This window comes from Vombatus ursinus, unplaced genomic scaffold, assembly GCF_900497805.2.
Source record: "Vombatus ursinus unplaced genomic scaffold, bare-nosed wombat genome assembly UNPS02014774.1, whole genome shotgun sequence".
Classification (NCBI taxonomy): Eukaryota; Metazoa; Chordata; class Mammalia; order Diprotodontia; family Vombatidae; genus Vombatus; species Vombatus ursinus.
This window is the reverse complement of record NW_020954552.1, coordinates 1,055,415-1,071,646: the sequence shown is the minus strand read 5'-3', so window position 1 is coordinate 1,071,646 and position 16,232 is coordinate 1,055,415. Positions and strand designations below refer to the sequence as shown.

Below are 16,232 nucleotides of genomic sequence, written 5' to 3'. Positions count from 1 at the left end.
TGGGAAGTTGAGAACCCCTCTATGGAGACAGAAGAGGAAAAGCAGAAGCAATGGGGAGACACTGAAGCTTTATGAGCAGGGAATGACATTAGACCTGGACTCTGGGAATATAAATTTGGCATCCATATGAAGGTATGATTAGAAATGAAAAAGAAAGAGATGCAGAGACACAAATTAGGATGCTACTGCAATAGTTCAGGCCACACGAAGAAGAAAAGTATTCTCCCTGAGAAAACTGAAGGGGCAAAGCTAAAGTTAATACTCAAACCTAGTAAAAATGCCTGTAGCCTCTGACTTCCTCATGAAGAGATTCCAGAAAGGGCAAAAGTACTTTGACTTAGGAGTCAAGACACAGCCAAAGCTAGGAGGAACAGCAAGCAGTTGCTAAATACAGCATCGTGTAAGAACATGGTAACAGAAGACCAAATCCCCCTAACACATGATCTGACCCACATGATCCTCACTTATCACCAACTTGAAGGTGATCAAGTTAAATAAAATTTCCTGGGGCTCTGGAGAACTGGCCCCTCGGTCCTATGCAGGCTCCTGTTCCTCTCTGACTCTGTGGCTCAAGGGGTCAGAAGGTGGTCTGGGTACAAGTAAAAGCCTTTGTATGATGGGTAGCCTAACACATGGAGTCCCTCAGGTTGAGCACCAAGACCTTGACGCATTTTGGGGCTTTATTTTTCTGAAAGAGCTGCTAGGGAAAGAAAATCTTTATGAAATCCTGATGTGTGGTTGAGAAGATAGGGTTGGGTGGAGGTACAAGAGGTAATATGAATTTAGACTTAGATCTAGACCGAGATTTTGCTGAATACCCTCTTGGTGTAGTCTGTAATTCTGATAGCTGAGTTTTGGATGTTACTGTAGGAGAATGGATCTATAGGCCAGTTTAGCATAAAAATGTCTCCTCTAATGGGACTGGTGCTAAGTGACTTAGTGTCATGTAAATGAGATTATCCATCCAGATCTAATTTCTACAAGTGCAGTTCCCTGGTTTCTATAAAACAGATTGGTAGCTTAATGCTAATATAACCACTCTTGAGAATTGCTGGCACTTTAAAGTAGAGCAATAGTACAGGAACTGGGGCTCTGAATTTAGTGGAACGGGGCCATAAATGCAGAGGAACCCCAAACAGTTTGGGGAACTTTTTCAGTGTTTCAGTTAAAAAGACATATTCTCTCCCCTACCAAAAACACCCATGTTCAAGCTTTACCCCTGATTCATATTGGCTGCGGGACTCTGGGCAAATCACCACCACTCAGTGCCACAGACAGCATTATGAATTAAGTGAAAATTAAAAAGTAGAGAAGAAGTAAGGAGGTTGAAGTCAGTTTGCCTAACATAAAACACATCTGGAATGAGGAAAAAGAACTAAAAAAAAAAAAAAAGTACTTTAAGCCAGTGATGTCAAATGTAAACAAATGCATGAGGATCCCTGAGGGTTGCATACTTAGAAAACCACATTAATAATATTATCTATGTTCTATTGTATTTTTTATTTATTTTGTTAAATATATCCCAAATACATTTTAATCTGGTCTAGCTGCACTCAGGAGAGTTTCAGAGGCAATGCAGAGGCCCTGTACATCTCTGCTTTAAATTACTGCTTCAACATAACAGACTATTATTACCAATCATGGGTTGGTCATTTTTTAAAGTACATAATTCTGATAGAGCCTAACAACAGTGTGGAAAACATCTATATACTACATATTAAATACCTACAAAACAATAAAAAATGTAATGACACAATTTAAAAGGCTGAGCCATGAATACTTCTGCATTAGTTTAAATGAATGTAAAACAGGTTTATTATTCAATACAATAAAATGTAGACATTCTCTAAAAAGAAAAAACACTTGGCATCTTGGCATTGGCTCTTAAGGAGATCTATGTAGAAATTTTTACTTTTAATATATAGTACATATAACTACATTTTAAACTTGAAAGTTAAGTTATTACATAAAATATTATGCTTTGCAGATCCTTACCAGCTGGTACCTTTTATCCAGAGAGACAATCGTTTTTAAAGTTTCCCTATCTCAGCATGTTTCCAACTGTCAATTCTAACTATTTGCAATCCCATTGTGATATAACACTTTAAGAGAAAAGGCTCATTAACTGTAAATCTATGAAGTCCACTATCTTCAGTGAATTCAAATTAAACCCATGTACTTGCTTTCTCATAACAAAATTCCTCACACATTTTTGTTTTGCAATCCAGACTCTGGGGAAAATACTCAGGTTATGCATTATAAAATGTCAATCCTATAAACGCACTGATTTGAAACAGTAGTGAAAATACTTTTAAACAAATTGTGGGCATAGGTACTCTTTCCTTGTTGATAGTAAAGATTTCAAAACAAAGAAAAGCTTTTGCCATGTAACTGGCTCACAAATTTTAACCAGGTTAGGGCAGTAATGGTCAAATGAAAAACGAACAATGAATTCTAACCAACTGCCTATAGCAATTCTCAAGTGAAGAGATTGACCTGAGACCTGTTCCTACTGCAGCAATAAATTTGGTTGAAGTAATTCTACTGTGACCTTAAGGACAAAACTACAAAAAAGTAACAGAAATTCAAAGGCACATTTTGGTGTAGTGCTCTTGGTCATAGTCTAACCTCATGAGAGAGGGAAGAAGGAATTGATGAGAGATGAAGTGGGGGGGGGGGGAAGAGAGAGCGAGAGAGAAAGAACAAGTGGATTTTCTAAAGATTCTGCCAGTCTAATCTCAAAAAATCAAAAGCATTTAAAAATACAACCGGGTTAAAAAGTTCTCACTTAGATGGATGCAGTTATTTAGGGGAAAATGTCAAACTCACTGAGAGATTCTCCCTTCTAATAATGGAAGCAATCCAAAACCAGCTTTAAACCCCTGGATGACCTGGTAATAAACAGGACCTCAAGATTTTTCAAGTTTTTATTTTCATTGCTTCAGAAATTTGGAGAGGGAAGGAAGAGGACAACTTCCTCACTTTGTTTTTTGTTGTTCATTTGTTTTGGTAAATAGGTTTTGTCAATTCAACCTGGATTAATAAGATCTGACCCAACTTTTACAGGATGACCTTTGCTGACAACTATTAATTTAATGATTGTCTTTCATACTATCTATATGTCTTGAATTTCCTACTTAAGTAACTATTAGCTTTTCCAATTTAGAAATTTAGAAAATTTAAAAAATTTAGAAAAAAAATTTCCATAGTTATAATTTAGAAACAGTAATATGGGTCACTAGATAATTTTTTTTTCAGTAAATATTTGTTAGAAGAGCAGAAAATAGAATATGTTTAGGTAAGAAGCCAAGCCAAAGGGTCAATATATTGGGACAGTAGTTTCTAAGCTGAATGCAGTACTGATATATATTAGAGGACAATCATCAAATGATTCTTCTCTCAAATATATAGATATATATATGTGTATATGTATATATATATCTATATATATATTCCATAGCTTCTTTAGACTTTGTCTTTAGACACCTTTTAAACATCAATGTACTTTTGGTGATGCTACATGGCTATGAGTCACAGTACACCAATCTTTAAAGAAAAAAAGTTGCGGGTTACCCAAAGGGCAATGGTGAGCTGTAACTCCAAGATACTAGGAACAAAGAGCAGTAGAGAAGAGGTGGTTGCCTCTAACGGACATCATTAGGGAAATATATGAACAGAAAAGGATATGTGATACTAGTGAGGGATAACCTATAAACAGTATGCACCATTGGTAGCTACACAAAATCAAGGGATCTAGAAAATGGTCCCCAAAAGGCTGAAAGACATGGAATATAGTCTAACAGGATGAAAAGGATGGATGGGGCGTGTGATCTTTACTGTCAAAAGGAGTACATTGAGAACACCACACATCTACTGAAATATCAATTATTTTATCCATCACACCACCAACTACACACATTTTAAAAATAAAAATACATTCATAGGCAAGACATTTATTCAGTTTGGGTAAGGAAAGGCAATAAGCATTTACACAGTGCCTACTATGTGCCAGGCACTATGGAAAGTGCTTTTTACATAATTTCATTTGATCGTTATAACAACTCTCCAAGGTCGATGCCATTATTATCCCCACTTTACAGCTAAGGAAACTGAGGCAGAAAGAAGTTAAGTAACTTACCTACCATCTCACACAGCCAAAAGTGTCTAAAGCCAGATTTGAATTTGAAGATTGGAGTTTTCCTGACTCCAGGCCCAGCACTCCACTCACTGCATCACCAGCTGGTGCTATAATATGCTTACTTATTTAATACACTGAGTTCCAGTGCATTTGGGGAAAGGGGAGAGGGGAGCTAAATGACGATCAACATTCAATGCACAGAAGGATTCTCAGATCCCTTGCAATAGGGAATCCTCAGTCCCCAGGATGGAATTTCAGAATCTCAAGAGTCAAATCTGCCATCACTATAATTTGATTGGGATATGACACCTTGAATTACATGAATTTCTCCATTAAATGACTATATAGTGAAAGCAATGGAATTTATTTAAATATTTGCCAATACCCATATAACTTTGGTTGCAAGCATTAGTATATTTCATAACAGATCTGCCAACAATATCAGACTACATGCCATTTCATTATCATTAAACATTTTATAATGAAAGCCTATATCCAAAGTTGGAATCAGCATTCTAAAAGCCTGGTCCTCATATACAGCAAAATTCTGAAGAGTTCTCCAGAAGACATTAAGGATTTAATTATTCTTTATAATAGTGTATTAGTTCACTAGTGACAAGCCCTACACTGGGATTCTGACAATAATGAATATACAACAGATTAATTCTAGAGGGTCTTACACGAGGGTTTCTACATACTATCCCCCAAAATTATACCTTAAAACATGATTTCAGGAGATAGACAGTACTATATCTGAGGTTTCTTCAGTATCAAATAAGGAAGATTCATTACTTTATGTCACAGAACAGAATGATACAATCATAGAGTATTTTAAGTTAAAAAAAAATCTTAGCAATGATCCAGTCCAAACCTGTCCTCTAGCAGCTGCAAGGTAAAGTAACTAACCCAGCTTTACACAATGTGTCAGGAGCAGAGCCAGTGTCAGCCATTCTGACTCCCAGGCAAATGCTTTTCATTGATTTCTTAACCCCTTCCCAACTAACTATTGAACCAATAACTCCCTTCCTCCTCATATACACTTGAAATTCTCCCTTAGATTTAAATCCTTTGTAAAATGTACCTTACATTTAACTGCTTTTAAAAATGTTACAGGTATAAACATTTTAGTCAAAATATATCAGCTGTAAAACTACAGGATGGCGGAGATGTGACTGGATAATAGTTCACGCAAAAGGCCTGGAGGTTTCAGTTGAATCCAACATTATTATGAATCAGGAATATAATATAGTTTGAACTCCTATCTTCACCTCCCCCCCCCCCAAAAAAAACCACCTAATGTAATCTTACACTGCAATAATAGAAGTATAGGTTCCAAGACATTTCAGATGTCGTCTCTGTGTTACACTTTGTATACTCTGTGTTATGACAAGTTATGTTATGACATCTGGGTTATCACATTAAGTTCTGGGTATTCCATTTGAAGGAGATAATGACAAGCTGGAATATGTTCAGAGGAAGGTGACCAGAATGTGAGGATTTGAAATTGTAACAAGAGCTATTGAAGGGGCAGCTAGGTGGTACAGTGGATAGAGCACCGGCCCTGAAATCAGGAGGACCTGAGTTCAAATCTGGCCTCAGACCAAGCACTTGACACTAGCTGTGTGACCCTGGGCAAGTCATTTAACCCCAACTGACTTAAAAAAAAAAAAGAGCAATTGAAGAAGCTGGGGATATTTAACCTGAGAAAGATTTAGGGTGGACATGATAGCGGTTTTTAAATATTTAAAGGACTGTCATGTGGAAGAGGAATATGATTTATTCTGAATGGAGAGGCCAGAACTAGGACTGATAAGCAAAAGTTACAGAGAGGGGGATTTTGTTTCACTAAAAAGAACTTTCTAATAATGAGAGATATTTGACCACGGAATAGGCTACTTCATAAGGCAGCTTGCTATATGTCACTGTACATGATCAAATAGAAATTGGCTATCTTTTATGGATGCTACAGAGACTATACCTGTGTTGGAGACTGGATTAGATGTCTCCTAAGATCCCATAAAAGTCTAATATTTTATCTCCAACTGCATGGGATGGATGAATCATTTGTTTAGAAACAGGAAAAAGGGCAATGGGGGGGTAGATAATAAATAAACAAGTCACATATTGGAGTTCTCTAAGATATAGACTTCAACAGATGCCAAGTCTCCTTGATAGAGACAGAAATTTTAAGGATATACTGGAATAGCAGATAATCCCCATATTTGCATGGAGACCATTCAGGCAGGGGGGAAAAAGATTCTAATATGACTTAGGAATAATTATGGCAAATATCAAGGATGGTACAAAAAATGGCCCATAGAGAAAAGCCAATAGTCAAGAGTAAGGTAGAGAAAATGGAACCAGGCTATGAAAAGTGAGGAAGAAGAGGAGACCGAAGAAGTCAAGATAATATTTATTAATAATTTCATAAATATGTTATCTAATCCTTATAACAACCCTATAAGGTTAAGTACTATTGTGATCCTCTTTTTACAGATAAGGAAACTTGAGGCTACAAAATGTTAAATGACTTACCAAGGGTCACACCAGCTACTGTCTGATGCAAGATTTGAACTCAGGTTTTCCTGACTACATCACTACACCACTTAGTTGTCTTGAAAGGGTATATAATGTAATGAAATCAGTGTTCTAATAAAGATCATCTCAAAGTATTATGTACTATGAACTAGTCCAAGAAGAAAGTAGGGTCAGAGATCTATCCCCCATGCTGGGAATGTTCTCTCTCACCTCAGCATTCTAGCTCTCTTTAAGTCTCAACTGAAAGGCCACTTCTTATATATGCTCTTTCTGATCTTCTAGTTTTTGGTGTTTTCCCCAAAATTACTCTGTATACATTTCAAATATACTTATATTTATATGACAGGCAGTGTGATCTACAGAATAGAGCTGGTCTTGAACACAGGAAGACCTGGATCCAAGCTCTTCTCCTGACCCACACTGGCTATGTGACCCTGAGCTGATCACTTAGCCTCTTGATGTTTTAGGAAGCTAAGTCTATCAACTGCAGAGGCAATTTCTTCATACAGGACTTCCCATGAAATCATAGGCCCAGTCCCTGTGCAGGTACAAGTTCTCTCCTTCACTCCCACTGTGTCCCACACTCCCACCCACAGTGCCTATCTGGCATATGGCAAACCCTTAAGAAATGTTTACCTTGGTCTTTTTCTCATTTAATTCTGAACTCTAACAACTAACTTGGGGGGGAAGGGAGGGAGGAGAGGGAAGGGGAAGAGGTTGAAAAACTACAGAAAAAATTTTATTCTATATTCAAAAATCTGTAACAAAATAATAGTGACTTCTTGATAGGCCACAGTACTTTTTTTTCCCTAGACTTCTATCCAGCATGTTCCTGGAATGCTTCCAAATATATCCAATCAATAAACTAAAGAACTAAAAACTAATACTGATATCATCCTAATAAAAATATAAGTAGATAGATAGTTGCTGTAAAATTAAATATTGAATACAATCCTAAATCAGCAAATATTACTCTCAAATTATCTGCTGGTATTGCAACTAACCTCAAGAAAAATATAATTGAAATTAGGGTATTACTTCAATATCCCAATAAGATTTACCCAATATTATAAAGACTAAAAACCATAAGGTATAAATTAATAATTGTGAATCCTAATTTACAATCTTATTAATATTTTTATTTTAATCTCTAGTACTATTTTTAAAACAATTTACTCTGTAGCTGCTTTGTATAGTGAATGGTAAGCACTGCTTCCTCTATCATAACAGGCTCAATTTTCAATTAAAATTTATTGAGTACCTACTATATGCTTATCCTTGTGAATTTAACTAAAAAGCTGACAATTTCTGTTGCCACTAAGTTATATAGAGTATTTTATCTGCTATGGTCTGGTTTCCAATATATTTAACAACAGCCTAGGAGACACTTTTATGTTCTAAGTAGGCAATTTGAAGATTCTCTGTGGTATCCAAACCATACCTTTTTTGCAATTCCAGGAAGAGGAAAAATAATGAGATTTTATATAGGTTCCAAATTACAATTGTCGCTCTATCCAGAAAGAAAGAAGGAAAAAAAAAAAGGCAGATTTCCTGCAGGCTTTTATCTACAATTACTTCATATACATGAGAATTTGTTAAGAGTAAAGCAGTAATAATTTCTTATCATTACTAGACCCTCTAGCTTAACATGAAATTACTTAAACATGTTGTACTATCTCCTTACAGAGTAATGACATATATTTCAACAGATTTATTACCGAAGCATTCAAAAGAAAACAGTCACCCAACCCAAAGGGTTAACAACAAAGTCCATATGTTAGTTAAGAGGTAACTTAAGATTTAGAGTGCACATCATAAAATACATACAAAATCTATTTTGATACTATTGAACTGTGAATCAATGTGCACATATAAGGTGCCACTGTAAGACTTATTAACAACTATTATTATATTATAAATTCAAACTGTGGGGAATTACAAAAACAATGTGATATTTACAATAAACTATGATGTAACTTGAATTTTAAATTTTTAAATAATATAATTCATTTTCCCTACTGATAAATAGAAATTCTCAGTGTTGACTGGCCTTCCACAATCTGGTACCAAACTACCTTTCCTGACTCAATTCCATTTTTTCCCATACATGTACTCTACATTCCAATCAAACTGCCTAGTAAATTTAAAATATTATAATACTTCCCCTCTTCCATCTCTTCTCTTTCACCTCTCCCCCCTCTCTCTTGCCATTCTCTCACTTCCAAAATTATTTTGTATTTACCTATCACAGTATGGGTTGTATCTCTCAAAACAGAATGTAAGCTCCTTAAATCTGTTTTGTGTGATTTTTTTGGTCTTTGTTTCTCCCGTGCCTAGGAGCTTTAAAAATGGTTCTCGAATTTTATTGCATTTATATTTAATGATGGTACAGGTGCCACGAAAGAAAAAAATACAGTTGTAAAGCCTGATATTCAACCAACTATCTTCTCCATCTCCGGTCTGTTGACAGTGATACCTGTCCTTCACAGGACATTCATCTCTATCTCTTCACATTACAAATGCACAAATTCAATATTTAAGACATTTTTCAATTCTGTATACCAAGTGAGTCTACTAATTTGTTTTCTTAGCTATACAACTACACAGTGTACTTTATAGTTTCTTTGTAACATACTCACCCAACCTGCAGTCACCATACAGAATCTTTATGGTTAATTTGCTCCTTACCCCCAAAGTTCCTAGCTTAGCAGACCTGTAGTACCATGTGACTAGCTTTCCTCCGGCACAATGATGAGGACCTATGTTTGGATTTTTCTATATAAAATGTTCCAGGGAAAATATTCTAAAAGCTAAATATGACATAGCATGGAGATTTCTACATATGTTCCCCCCCAAAAAATTGCCTTTGTAATAATAGGTATATCAAGTTGTTGGTAGATAAAGTAGAGCTAAACATGGAGTTTTATACCTATTTCCCAATCAACACTCTTTGGGTGGTCTAAGGAATAACATTCCGTTTTTAAAAGTTTCCCTGGGTGAAAAATATAAGAGAAATATTGAGCTTAAGCTATAACTGACAGCCATCTGAAGTACCGCAAAATCTTCATAATGAGCATACTCAGAATCTCCTTTCTACATTATGAAGTATTTTCAAGTAACTTAAAAGTCAGTGATTTATGCCTATTTTTGTTTGGTCTTCCACACAACTGTGATTATGGTTACATGGACTTGAAATACTGATCCTGAATAAATTTAAAGCTTAAGAAGTCTTTTTGATTTCATTAAGCATGAACTAAAATCATTTTAGAGATACAGTGCAGAGAAGCCTAAAAAGAAATCCACAATAGTAAATGTTGCAGGAGAAAATGGTTTGGAAAAGTAGCAACTTCCTCATTTTTCCCTTTAAAATTTTGAAAAAAAGATTCACAAATTCATAAAAAGACATAACACAAAGGGTATAACAAGCAGGCCCATCTGCCTAGGACATAACAGCCAAACATGATTTTTAAGACTATTTTCCCTTATAATTATTTTAACAAAATGTTCTTGAAACTTAAAGAGTAGGACTGAGAGACTGGGCAGATAGGCGCAACAATGGCAGCAGGCCGGGCAGTGATCTAGAGGAAAGGCAATCATGGAGCCCCATGAATGTGGAGCATCCCCCAGGAACTGAGTAGGACAATAACACAACGGGCACTTGGTGGTCATGAAACCCTGGAACATCATGATCAAACATCAGCAGCTCCCAGATGTCTAAGATGCTAAGACCTGCTATCTTTATAGACCAAGCTGTCCTACAGCTCACTAAAAAATGAGAAGATTCAGAAAGTCTTAAGCAAGTACATATAGTTCTTTCAGAAGGTAGCACTAGACATCACAAACAATGTTGGACAGGATGTGGTTGCCACGCAACATATTTCAGAAGCCCGTAGCAGTTGTCTGGAACAGGTTAAGCTGCTGTTTTCAGATGAAGGGAAAACGACACCCAGATAGACTCATGAATATCCTGGGATGAAATACAGCTAGCAAGCAGATGAGAAATGTGCCCATCGAGGAAATCCCATTCCTAAAAAGAAAAAGGGACAACCTCCAGGAAACATTTTGGTGAATGAGAGAACAATCTCAGGCATGGAATGGAAACCAAAATCCTGTGAAGCAATTCAGTGGGAGCATCTTAACTGGGATCCAGCTATCTGAATGAATCTATCAACTCTGTGTTGGGATCTAGAGTCAACAAAGCCCATGGGATGGGGGTTCCAGAAAGAAGATCTTTATCAAGCACTCAAATTCTTTAAGCATACAGCTGACCCTCTGGATAAGCACTGGCTACGTGAAAAGTACCATCTAAGAGCCATGGGTGACAAGGTAGCCTGTCTCCTAATTGAAAAAGACATCCAAAATTTGAATGCCAGTGGTGATCACAAGAGCTACCTGGCCCCAACGGTGAAAGAGCTTTGTCTCCCCTCTTGGATGCCTAAGAAGATGATAAATACCTGTAAACACTCAGAACTGAGAATGAGGGGTACTCTTATCAATGCGCCTCCTAAGACATGAAGTCTAGTCCCTCAGTCATCCTTGAAGGCTTCCTCAAGCGTTCTTCTTCCCTCAGATAAGGCAGAAGGCTCAATTCATCCCCCAACCTGACTTCCTATTCCTCCTGATAGCTGCTACTCCAGAGTGTCCTCACCAATAACATCTTTCACACAGTGTCCAAACACTTCACAGTGAGGCACTGCTCAGCAGACTAAAGAACAACACAATTTTGTTCTTTTGTGAATGTTTAGGTTGGGAAGCAGTTGAATAATTTTTAATAAATACACATGGTAGGAAACAAAACACTAAAGAATAATGGGTTGAGGACAAATGAGGGAAAAATTCGCTAGCTTATTTTTAAAGAACCTCCAAATTTTCTTTTTAACTGCTACAGGAAAGAATCAATTTAATTTTCATTTCTGTTTTTCCAAAATAAAACAGCAATTGATTTTGAAGGATCGGGGGAAAAAAGGGGAATGAAAAATACATAAGAGCAACATAGATTACATCTTTCTTCTGGCTCTAACAAGATGCAATCTTATGGATGAAAAGATTTGTATGTCCAAACAAACTGTATATTTACAACAAACTGTGAGATCATTTGCATAAAAGTTTACCTAGATAAGGCTAAAGTATTTTTCTAAGCATCACAGAAATAAAGATTTAATGCAAAAGGACACTGGCTCAAATCAACACACCAGATGAACATAGAAACGTAAATATTAATAATCAAGTTCATAATTCAACTAATTTAGGAAATGTCACATTTAAGAAGATTCTTCTACTTAACATGAACTAATTCACCAACTATCAGTAATAGTGATGACAACTAAATGACTCTGAATACAGTATGTTTGTATTTAATGATACCAATAGAAGTACAAGAAATCCACAATAGATTATATGCTTAGTTCATCTGAAGCTTACAAAATCATCAAAGAGCTACAAAGCTTGCTCTTCTCTTAGAAGAGGCCATGTTTTAGGAATGAAAACTTTAAAAAACATTATCTTTTCTTGGTATAGGTATATTTAAGTGACAACATATTTTCAAGAATGATACACTTTTGTTTCTGGCATAGAAAAGCATCTCTAAGCATTATTCATATTATTTTTCTCCCTTAAAGTTAACATGCTTTAACACCATATGGGCACGAATTTACTTCTGTTCACTTAAACTAGCAATTAAACTTTATAACACAGAAAACTGCTAAAGTAAAATAATCCCATTCCACCGAAAAGCTTTTTCCCCCTCTAAAATAAGATCAATGGGCGAGCCAAATGGCTGGGGTGTTAGCTCATTATACCTACAAAGAAGATCCAAGTTTGAGACCTATCTTAGGTTCTCATTCTTGTAGCCAGCACCTCAAAATGTTAACAAGGCCTAGAAAGGACAGTTAAAATGCCTGAATCATACATGAGTCAATACCCAAAAGAATTTTAAAATTATGCACATATAATGGAAATAGTGGTAAAATATTTAAAGGTGGTTGATTCTACCTAAAGTTTAATACATTTTATGGTAGCTCTACTTATAGAATACCTATCATCCAAAAAAGTTCAAAGTAATTTACAGAAATAAAACCTAGCACTGCCTGAAAAGTACTCACTTTTTAGAGGTGTATCAATTATTTCAGGCCACAGGCTACCATTAAAGTGAACTGAAAGAGGTAATTTGCTAAATGGTTCCCTAGTGGCCCAGAAAGTTAATGCACCTTCAAAATAGTGAGCAATTTACCCTTCTTGCTTGTAGGATCAGGTCCATCATCTCATTAATCCTCAATATACCTTCATGAGGTGCACAGATGGAAAGGATGGGTGCCACAATTTATAATAGAAAAAAAAAATGAAGACCACAGAAAGACCTGTCAGAATCAGTCAGCAATCAGTGAGGTAACCAGGAATAGAAATCAGTAATTCTCAAGTTTCCTTCTAGGTCTATACTGGTAAAAATCTGCTCAAATTTTACAAAGCTTGTAAGATACTACAGAAGCACCAATTTTAAAGGTGTATACACATTCCAGATATTGAGACCATGAAAAATAACACAACAGAATAAAGCAATTCCAAAAGTAAGCAGTAAAAATAAATGCTATGCCCCCATACACACCTTTGCATAGTCATTATAGGCACAGATCCATTTACTCTTTCTAAGGCACAACAATATTTCACAATATTGTTTCCTCATTCATTCAAGCATTTAATCTTTATTTAATGGCTACTATATGAAGACTATTGGGGGATCTGTGAGGGAGAGGTAAGATACAAGCACAGGTAAGTATAATACACATCATGGCATGCCTAAGTACCTTGTGCTGTGTGAGGTACAAAGGAGAAAATGGTTACCAACAAGGGATATCTGAATGGTCTTCACGGAGAGGTCACGATTTGAGTTGGGTTTCAAAGAATAGATAGGAATGGAACAAGTGAAAAGGGGTAGATAGGACATAAGCACAGGGAAGAGGGAGATCCTTAAATGTGAGGCAGAAAAGTGTAAACTTTACTTAGTAAACTACATGGGGCGTTTCACGATTTGAAAACAGAGTAGTGACGACAAGCTTGAAAAAGATTCTTTTGGCAGTGGTATGAAATATGAATTCCCAGTATGTCAACCTCCTCAAGTCCCCTGACCTGTACCTGCATGGGATTTAGTCAAACATAGAGACTACCAAACTTGATCGCATCATCACCCACAAATGTTCTACCTCCATAATCTATACTTAGAAATTCCTCTAACATAATTCCCTACGCTTCCATCTCTTCTTGTGTTTTATTTCTCCTAAATTTAACCTCTGTTCTCACCCCAATCTCTACTCATACCCATCCCTCTCCTGCTTTCCCAATTCATCACCTCTGCTCCAGACTTATTTTCCTTTCTCCAAAACCTTTATGCTTTAGTTCACCAATTTAACTCTACATTGTCAACATCTTGTGAATCCCTCCCTCCTCTTGTTACTTGACAGGTCGTCCCTTTTAAGTCCTAATCCTGGATTATAGTCAAATACCTACCTTCCCCACTACTACATACATGCTGCTGAATGCAACTGAAGGAACCATGGTGACTGAATTTACTATTAATTTGTTATCTAATCTCAACAGGGCCCTCACTCACAGCTGCACAAAGATCCTTTTGCTCTTTCTGTAAACCTCTCTTGATATTTGTTGCAAACATTCTCTTCTACCCAACCTCCTCCTTCGCTTTCTCTCAAGGTCATCCATCATGAGTTTGTTCTTCTCAATTCTATACCTGACATTTCCTCATCCTCACTTCTTTGTTCTTCTATCTCTCCCCAATCTCTCCCCATCATCTCCCCATCTCTCCCTCACTATTGCTTACAAACATGCCAACATTTACCTCATCCTTAAAAAACCTTCACTTGATCCTAGTTTTTTCTCAAGCTATCACCCTATATCTCTTCTCTCACTTACCAAATCCTTAAAAGGTCCATCTGCTTTCATTTCCTCTACTTCTTAACCTCCCATAAGTTTTTCAATTCCAATCTAGCTTTCAACTCCACTACTCAACTGGAACTGCTCTCTCCAAAACCATCCTAATCATCAAAATCATCCTTATTTCTGCTATCTATTAGATATCATCTAATAGATATCCTAATTTCTATTATATTTTTGTAACCAATGTACTTTTTTTCAGTCCTCATCTTTCTTAACATCTCTGTAGCATTTGACACTAGAAACTACTCTACTTATCTCACTACATATATTTTTACAACTGTTTATCTGTGTTCATGTCATTTCTATCCAACAGAAAAGAAAGCTCCTTGAGGACAGGGATTATTTCATTTTTGTCTTTGTATCTCTAATGCCTAGCACCATGTCTTGCAAATAGTAAGCACTTAATAAATGCTTGTTGAATGAATGCTCTCTCCTGCTTTACTTCCTACTGTCAATTGGAGTTGATGAGCAAAGTTTTCTGGTTATCATTAAAGTTGGGGGGGTGGGGGAGGGGGATTGACTATAACTCACCGATATTTTCTCCTTAGCACTCTTTCCTTCGTTGGCTTTCCTGGTATTACTTGCTTGATGATCTCTTCATATGTCTCTGAGTACTACTCTTCTTGATTTCCTTTATTCCTCCTATATCACCCATTCAGGTGTACTTGTCCTCTAAGGCTCTCTCCTCAACCTGCTTATCTATTCTCTATATTCTTTCCTCTGGTAATCCTATCTATTCCCATAACTTCAACAATCAACTCTACGTAAATCTGTCAAATCTGTACCTCAAGTCCCAATCTCTCAACAGGGGAACCAATAGCACTGTTTCAACAGCCTGGAGAATGCCTACCTGTGTGATTCTCCAACACTTCTAACTCAGGATGTTCCAAACAGAACTTTTCATCTTCCCCACAAAACCTCTCTCCTTTCTCCCAAGTTCCTGATCTAGCCGTGGGCACCAACACTCTCCAGGCTTTAAACTTGGGAATCCTTTTTACTTTGTCTTCATACACTGCCTGCCTCTCTCTCTTCCTCTCTCTCTCTCTCTCCCTCTCTCTCTCTCTCTCTCTCACACACACACACACACACACACACACACCATTCAATCATGTGACAAGTTCTGCTGATTATACTATAATATCTCTGATTATTCTTTTGCACTTATCATATTGTATCTTACATTAAAGTTATTTGTGTACATATCTTATCTTCCTTCCTAGATTTTAAAGTCCTCAAGAACAGGAACTATCATTTGGTTATTTTTCTAGTCCCAAGACACAGCAAACTGTCTTAAACACAGTAGGAATTTAAATATTTGGTGAACTGAGTATTGCCCTAATTTGGGCAGACATTTACTATGACCAATATATATCAAAAGTATTGTTTTAATAGCTTAAAATTGCACAAAGACTTTGAGGACACCCTGCATAAAGCTATAGACAAAAATATTTGGCATCATATCGGTCTTCAAGATTATCTTAATTTTTTTTTCAATTATCTTCTGATATATGATCTAAGTACTTAAGGAATACCAGTTCCAAGTTCAACAAACTAATTTAGCTCACAACGTGCTCTTCCTGCTGCTAGTATTAAGAACAAACCTAAATATATA

The 16,232-nt window shown here is 36.4% G+C and overlaps 1 protein-coding gene and 1 pseudogene across 10 annotated transcripts in view; one reads left to right on the top strand and one right to left on the bottom strand.

Moving 5' to 3' along the window:
• Positions 1–16,232, bottom strand: part of FAM172A (family with sequence similarity 172 member A) — a 503,376-nt gene that overhangs the window by 380,924 nt on the left and 106,220 nt on the right. The window lies entirely within an intron of this gene.
• Positions 10,232–11,184, top strand: LOC114044591 (annotated as a pseudogene).